This window comes from Nomascus leucogenys, chromosome 11, assembly GCF_006542625.1.
Source record: "Nomascus leucogenys isolate Asia chromosome 11, Asia_NLE_v1, whole genome shotgun sequence".
In the NCBI taxonomy this organism is placed as follows: Eukaryota; Metazoa; Chordata; class Mammalia; order Primates; family Hylobatidae; genus Nomascus; species Nomascus leucogenys.
Genome location: NC_044391.1, coordinates 117,005,791 through 117,014,079, shown reverse-complemented (window position 1 = coordinate 117,014,079; position 8,289 = coordinate 117,005,791).

Here is an 8,289-nt window from a genome sequence, read left to right as displayed (position 1 = left end):
CATGCCTGTAATCCCAGCACTTTGGGAGGCCGAGGCCACCTGAGGTCAGGAGTTCGAGACCAGCCTGGCCAACATAATGAAACCCTGTCTCTAGTAAAAAATACAGAAACTAGCTGGGCTTGGTGGCACGCGCCTGTAGTCCCAGCTACTAGGGAGGCTGAGGCAGAAGAATCGCTTGAACCTGGCAGATGGAGGATGCAGTGAGCCAAGACCACACCATTGCACTCCAGCCTGGGTGACAGAGTGAGACTCTGTCTCAAAAAAAAAAGGGGCAACAACAACAACAACAACAACAATAATAATAATAATAATAATAATAATAATAATTGCAGGAGTTGACTGGCCCAGCTCCCAGCTAGGGCTGGAGATGATGGAACAGGAAAATCCACCAATGTCGGGGTGTCTGAGGTTGGGGAGGACCTGGCCTCTGCCCGGCCGCACCTCTGTCTGGCTGTAGGGGGCGCCCACAGCCCAGGGATTCCCCAGGCCTGGCCTTGTCCAGCCCTGCCGCGCTGGAGCCTCCGGGGTGGGGTTAGGGCTGGCCCCATTGATTCTGGGGCCCTGAGGCTGGGAGTGGACCCCTCCTGCCTGCCGCGTCCTGGGGAAGTGGAGGGGTGGGGGCGTTCTCCACCACAGCCCAGGCTTGCATCTTTTCCTGCAGCTGTGTCTCACCCTGGTCCCTCTTTCCTGGTGGGAAGTCAGGAGCTGGTTCTGGTCTTGCCCCTGGGGTGGTCCCAGGCCCCACAAGTCTTCAGGCCCCTGGGGTTGGGGGGGGTCGGGGGGCACATCTAACTGTGTCTCTGCTAGCGGCCAGAATGTGACCGTGGGACTGGGAATAATGTCATCTTTCTGGAAGGTTGTCAGAGGCTGGAATGAGGTGTTTCATGCAAAACATCGGGACACAGGTACACAGTAGGCACACAATGAGTGCAGCCAGTATCATCATGATTATTTTCTCCACCACACAGCTGACACACCACCCAGAGCTTCTCCAAGGACCACCTTCGAGACTGACCCAGGCCCCTTTCTTCAGGGAAGTCCCTTCTGCCAGGCTCCTCTGGCTCAGCCTCTCCGTGTCAGGGGTGGGTGGGAATTTTTATCAAGTGTCCCAGTGATTCTGCCACCTGGAGTGTCAAAATGGGCACAAGCCACACAGTTTGCTTCCTGTCACCTTTGTATCCGGGTGAAACCAGGGTGTGGAGGAAGGTGGGGACGGAAGGATGTCACCCAAGGGTTCAGATGAGCCACCCGCAGGTGCCATGGAGATGTGTGTGTCTGTGTGCTGGGGTGTGAGCGCATTCTCAGGGGGGTGCTGGCCCAGCCCCTGTCCTCTCTACTGCTGGTGATGCAGGACGTCCCTCCAGATCTCCAGCCCACTGGGTCCTGCCACAACTGACCCTGGAGGCTTCAGACCCTTCCCTGTGCAGGCCCAGCCTCACCCACCTGCCTGGCCTGGGCCACGGAGGAGGGGGTCCAGGAGCCTGGGCCAAGGCTGGGATGTGAATTATGGAACTGGCTGGTTGAAGAAGTGGTGCCTGCCTGGAGTCCCAGCCCACAGGGGCAAAGGAGCCCAGGCCCAGTATCTGGGGACGCCCTGCCCTTCCTCTGCCGCCCTGTCCCTTGGTTCGGGACGGCACCTGCTGGTCCTCGCCTCCAGGTATGCAGGGGACGCACTCAGCCTCAGGCAAGGGCCTTTCAAGCCCTAAGCCAGCTGTGAGTCCTCTCCCCTCACGCGCTAGGCCTCAGTTTCCCCACTGGACACATAATTTTCCTCATAGTGTCAAAGGAGACCATGACCCCTCTGAGGGCAATGCCCTCCTGCTCTAAATGTAGATTCTAGGGTCTCTCTGTCCCTCTCAGCCTGGGGTTTCTTTCTTTTTTTTTTGAGACGGAGTCTTGCTCTGTCGTCCAGGCTGGAGTGCCGTGGTGCGATCTCGGCTCACTGCAAGCTCCTCCTCCCAGATTCAATTGATTCTCGTGCCTCAGCCTCCTGAGTAGCTGGAATTACAGGTGTGCACCACCACATCCAGCTAATTTTTGTATTTTTAGTAGAGACAGAGTTTCACCATGTTGGCCAGGCTGGTCTCAAACTCCTGGGTTCAGTGATCAGCCCACCTCAGCCTCCCAAAGGGCTGGGAATACAGGCGTGAGCCACGGTGCCCGGCCCCAGCCCAGGATTTCTAAGGTTTCTTCAGGAAAGTCGCCTGGATCAGGCCTCTTGGCTCCTGGAGGGGTAAGTGAGACGTAGACTGTCCCTTTGACTCCCCACCACTCCACACTCTCCCCGCTAAGCCAGGGGACCCCTCCGGGATTCTTTGCAGCCGGGCTGGGAGGCCTCGGTTGAGCTGCACCCACTTTTCCTTTCTGCCCCTTCCTTGTTTCTGCGGAATGTACCCTTGATTCTCAGATGCACCCACCCAGTCGTTGACCCACTGATAAGGGGAGGGGTGTTATCAGAGCCCAGTTACGGGGCCGACTGTCCACACGCCCAGGAAGCCCTGCCATCTCTGCCTTCTGTGGGCTGGAGCCAAGAGTGACCCCCAGGCCTGCAAAGCTGCCAGGTGCCTGACTGTCTAGGGCTCCTCTGAGAGGTCCCCAGCTGGCCCCTAGGACCTGAAGAAAGGGGTCAGACCCTGGGACGGGGTGCCCAGAGCAGCGCCCCCCTATCTCCACGCCTTTCCTCCACGGGCCTTCTGGAAGGCTCACAAGCTTCATGGGCATGTGGGGTGGGGCTCAGCCCCGCCATTCCTCTCTGGTTCAGCCAAAGGATACTAGCGCGACAGTGGAGAAGCCACTGTCCCGTGTGCAGCCTCAGCTTCCTCGTCTGTAGGACTGACAGTCGTAGCCACCTCCCAGGGATCACAGGACCCTAACTCTCTAGGAGAGGAAGGGACCCGGGCTGCCCCATCCAGCTGCCCCATCCAGCTGCCCCCCACCCCCCAGTTTCACAAACAGGGACTCTGGGGCCCAGAGAGGGAAGTGGTTGCATCAGATCACACGGTGCAGCCAGTCTGGTGACTCTCTGGTTCCCAGGCCGCTGCCTTTATCGCTGGTCCTGGGCCATTCCAGAGGAGACAGGCTTGGCTGGCAACCCCAGGGCTCTGCTCTCCAGCCCCTGTGCCTCAGAGCTGGGCTGGGCTCGGCATTTCAGCACAGGCCCAGGGAACTGATAAGAAGGTTTAACTCTCTTCAGCCCTGTGCTGCTGGCGATAATGACCCCCTCTGCCTGCCTCCCGCTCAGCCCTGCCCTGCTCTGCCCTGACCCTTGGGTGGGGGCCCGGCAGGTGGCTGAGGGTGGAGCAGGGCAGGGACAGATGGGGGAAGGGGAGGTCATCGCACTGCAGGATCTAGGGCCCAGAATCCTAGTACCTCAAAGGACTCAGGCACCTTGCTGGCTTTCATGGGCAGCTGGGCACAGTGCCTGGCACCCATGCTTCATCTGGGTCTGAATCCCTTCTCTTTAGTTCTTAGCATGCAGAAGAATGGCTGGAGGGAAGCAGCCCAGGGGCTGAAGGCTTGCCAGAACTCCTGTACTAACAAACCCTCGATCGAGCCCTGCCTGGGCCAGGGCCTGTGCTCAGTGTCCAGGCCCCCTCCTTCAATCCTCACAACTGCTGTGTGGGTTGTTATTCTAGTTTCTGAGGTGAGGAAACCAGCATGGCGCAAACAAGCAACTCTCCAAGAGGCAGAAGTGCAGCTCCCGTGACCCGTAGCCACCACGAGGTGTGTCTGTGGGCGGTTTCCACATTGTATTTCAGCGTAGGGTCACAGTTAAGACGAGGGCTCTGAAGGTGGGCTGCCTGCTTTCTCCCTCTGTAACGTGAGATTAATAATTGTATCTCTAGAAGACACACACACACACACACACACACACACACACACACACACACTAGTCGTATCTCGTCGTGTGGTTATGACAGGGCTTACCTAGTGCATGGAAAGAGCTTGGGACAAACCCCCACACATGACAGGTGCTTCTTGGAGGGAACAATGATCATCACAGCCGGATAAAGGAGGCGGGAGGCAGGCCAGGCCTTGGGATGCCAGTTACCATGACAACAGCCTCCTGCCAGGCTGGGTGTGGGTTCCCCCGTGGCCCTGACAACAGAGGTGAAGGGTGCTGCTTCGGACACGAGGTCTTTGTTACTGTTTTACAGAAAACCCACCAACACTGGTGTCTCCAGGCCAAAGGGGATGGGGGCATGGGCCTGAGATTCTTCGAGGGGATGGGAAGAAGATCACCCAGCAATGGCTCTGCCTTCTGTTAAGAAAAAGCAACTGCTGCTTCTGCTTTGTGGCCAGGCAGTGTCTCAGGCTGAAGGAAGTCAAAAGCAACGGTGGTTCCGAGCTCTGTTCCAGGGTGGCTGCTCACAGCCTCCGCTCTCCCTACTCCTCACCTGACCTCCCCCGCAAGCAGCGTCCCAGGCTCTGCCTCTCCGCGTGGGCCTCTGCCTCACCTCTTCTCACCTTTCCACGCTTGTGTCCTCCCTTCCCCCTGCTCCTCCTCCTCCCATCTTTCTCTTTCTCTTCACACTCTCTTCTGCTCTCCCTCGATTGCCCTCTCTCTCCTTCTCTCCCTCCCGCTTTTCCTGAACCACAGCTTCCAGGAACACAGAGGCAACTGTCTGACAGCTTTTCATGTCCTGGCTGCGGTTCTGGGAAGGCCCTGATCTGGGTGTGGAAATCTAGGGAACTGTCCGCCAGGCTGGAGGCGGAGCCTGCACAGGGCACCTTTGTCTGCCTCTCCCTGGGGCTTCCGCCTCCCACCCGGGCACCCACTTTCCCAGCGGCTTTCTGCTTGGGGAAGTTCTGCTGCTGGAACTGGGGATTCCCAAAGTGGAAGGGGCCCTACTTACTGAACAACCAGCCACCTCCCTCCCTTCTCAGCGAGAAGAAAACCAAGGCGGTGGGGGACGCAAGGTGGGGCTTCCCAGGGATCACACAGCTGAGCAGAGGCCAGGCTGGGGGGTCCCTGATCTGCCACCTGAGTCCTGGGCCCTTCCTGCCACCCCACGGAGAGGAGACGGCTGGGTCCGAGGCCTGGCCTGTCAACAGGAAGGGCACGTTCCTCCTAAAGGCCTAGTGATCTGGCTTCAGTGTAGCAAGATGACAGTGATAACACGGTTGAATGCTAATGGAGGTCCAGGCCTGGGGAAGCGCTCGGCCTGCATTTGCTCACTTAGTCCTCGGCCTCCTGAATGAGGCGCTGCTGTTACTCTTGTGGGTGTCTTGGGCCTGCAAAGACCAGGCGTGCTGGGGGGGTAACCTTCAGGGCTACTCTTTTTTTTTTGAGATGGAGTCTCGCTCTATCACCCAGGCTGGAGTGCAGTGGCGCGATCTCAGCTCACTGCAGCCTCTGCCTCCCGGGTTCACGCCATTCTCCTGCCTCAGCCTCCTGAGTAGCTGGGACTACAGGTGACCGCCACCACGCCCGGCTAAATTTTTGTATTTTTTTAGTAGAGACGGGGTTTCACCATGTTAGCCGGGATGGTCTCGATCTCCTGACCTCATGATCCACCTGCCTCGGCCTCCCAAAGTGCTGGGATTACAGGCGTGAGCCACGGCGCCCGGCCGATTCAGAGCTACTCTTGCACTGATCTCTTGCGATCCCTTGACTGAGTGACCAGGGAGGAAGGTCCACGGTCTGAGGACAAGTCCTGAGGTGAATGGGGCTCCAGGCAGGATTTATTCCATGGCCCATTAGTATCTTTTGGCTGAACCTGAGTCATGCTGAACCTCATCTGTCCCGAGTAGTGGTGGAGGCATGAGGTCAGCAAGTGAAAGCACGGTCCCCTGAGCAGGGCCCTGGGCTGTCTGGGCTGGGAGATTCCCCCAGCCAGATTTAGCTCCTAGATGCCTGTTCCTCAGCTCCTGATGGGAGTGGAAAGATCCCTCCTGCCTGCCTTTTCCAGGCAGGGCAGTAAGCGGCTGTGCAGGGAGCACAGGCCGGGCATCCGGAGAGCTGGGTGGACAGGTGGCTCTGCTGCCAGCTGGATGTGTGGCCCTGGATGAGGCCCTGACCTCTCAGAGCCACTCTGATCTCAATGCAAAGCTGAAACTAAACTCCATGCCTGGCTGCTCTGATCTCAATGCAAAGCTGAAACTAAACTCCAGACCCGGCCGCTGTGATCTCAATGCAAAGCTGAAACTAAACTCCATGCCCGGCCCACCTCACAGTGCGCTTGTAGGATCAGAAGGGTACATGATGGGCCGGGCACGGTGGCTCACGCCTGTAATCCCAGCACTTTGGGAGGCCGAGGTGGGCGGGTCACCTGAGGTCAGGAGTTCAAGACCAGCCTGGCCAACATGGCGAAACCCTGTCTCTACAAAAAAATACAAAAATTAGCCGGGCGTGGTGGTGCGCGCCTGTAGTCCCAGAGGCTGAGGTGGGAGAATCGCTTGAGACACGGAAGTGGAGGTTGTAGTGAGCCGAGATCGCGTCATTGCACTCGCTCAGCCTGGGCGACAGAAGGAAAAAGAAGAAGAAGAGGAGGAGGAGGAGGAGGAGGAGGAGGAAAAAGAAGAAGAAGAAAAGATGAAACGGAAGAAGAAAAAGAAGAAAAAAGAAGGGAGAACCTTCATGGACTTGTATTCCTTTCTTAGGCCAGGGCCAGGTGGGTGTGCGGTGATTGTAAAGGAAACGGTGAGAAGGTCTGACTCAGGCATGGGGAACTGAAGGGAGAAATTCCCTTTCTCTTCTGTCTCCATTTTCTCTCCGTGGGCCCTGACCCTTTTGCAGGCTCTGAATTTAGATTATCTGGGGGCTGGGTGTGGTGGCTTATGCCTGTAATCGCAGCACTTTGGGAGGCCGAGGCAAGTGGATCATGTGAGTCCAGGAGTTCAAGACTAGCCTGGGCAATATAGTGAGACCCTGTCCCTGTATAATAAAATAAAAACTTAAATAAAATAGGGCATTGGGAAATGGTCAAGGCTGAGGATGGGCCACCTCATTCTGACTCCCAGGCAGACGGCCCGGCTCACCTTTCTTAGGTGACCTTCTCAGCTCCCTCTCTTCCCCACCAAGTATCTATCCCTAGGGGAAGGAGCTGGCCAGACTTGGATTTGGGGCAGAGATGGGGCCCCGTCTGCTCCCAGCTGGCGGCATAGTCAGTGAGCCACCCACAGCCCCCGGCCTCAGAGTGCCCTGGAGTAAAAGCCTCTGGAAGGCCTCAAGGCCTGGTGGTGCCCAGCTCACTCTGAGCCTTTGGCAGGGGCCTGTGCTGCTGGCCCAGCTTGGCCAGGAGGCTCCGGCTGCCTTGGGCACAATCCAGGCCAGAGAGTAAAGGGGGTTTGTTCCTGAAGCAGAGACCAGAAGTAGGCACACACAGCACTCTTTGCTTTGGAGTAGAAGACTTTAAAGATTTGTTTTCTTTAAATATCCTGCTGCAGGAAAGAGAAGCTGAAAACCAAACGTTCCTAAAACATGGATTTCAGGAGCAATTTGTTTGGTTTCCATCCCACCCTGTTTCTGCTCAGTGGGACGTTGGGCACTTGTCCCTGAGGTTGGGTGGAGGGTCCACGCCCTTCCAGGCTCACCCGTCCAACCTCGGCAGCAGGTCTCCTCCGCACCAGATCTAGCCTGAGGGCTCCTGATCGCGGCCCAGCCCTGAGCTTGGACCCAGGGGAGGGTTTGTACGCATCCACGTCAAGGAAAAAAAAAGGAGGCCACTTTTCCTTTACATCAGCTGCACCTGGCACTGTTGACCACACCCTCTTTCTTGAAACCTCTTCTACTCTTGGCGTCAGGAATCAGACATACTTCTTTTGTTGTTGTTGTTGTTGCTGTTTTTGAGACAGAGTCTCGCTCTGTCACCCAGGCTGGAGTGCAATGGTGTGATCTCGGCTCACAGCAGCCTCCGCCTCCCAGGTTCAAGCGATTCTCCTGCCTCAGCCTTCTGAGTTGCTGGGATTACAGGCACCTGCCACCACACCCGGCTAATTTTTGTATTTTAAGTAGAGACGGGTTTTCGCCATGTTGGCCAGGCTGCTCTTGAACTCCCGACCTCAGGTGATTCACCTGCCTTGACCTTCCAAAGTGCTAGGATTACAGGTGTGAGCCACCGCACCCTGCCAAGGGATCAGACACACTTCTGACCCTCCTGACTCTTGGCTGCTCTTGCCCTCACCCCTACCATGAATCTCCTAAGTCCCGTCCTTGGTCCTCATGCTCCTGCTACTAGGGAACCAGTGAGGTTCAGCATGACTCAACCTGCTTTTGGAGAAGTCACTCATTCCCTTGGCTTCAGCAGTGCTGGGGCTGCCAAGCCTCCATCTCCAGGCCCTCGGGCC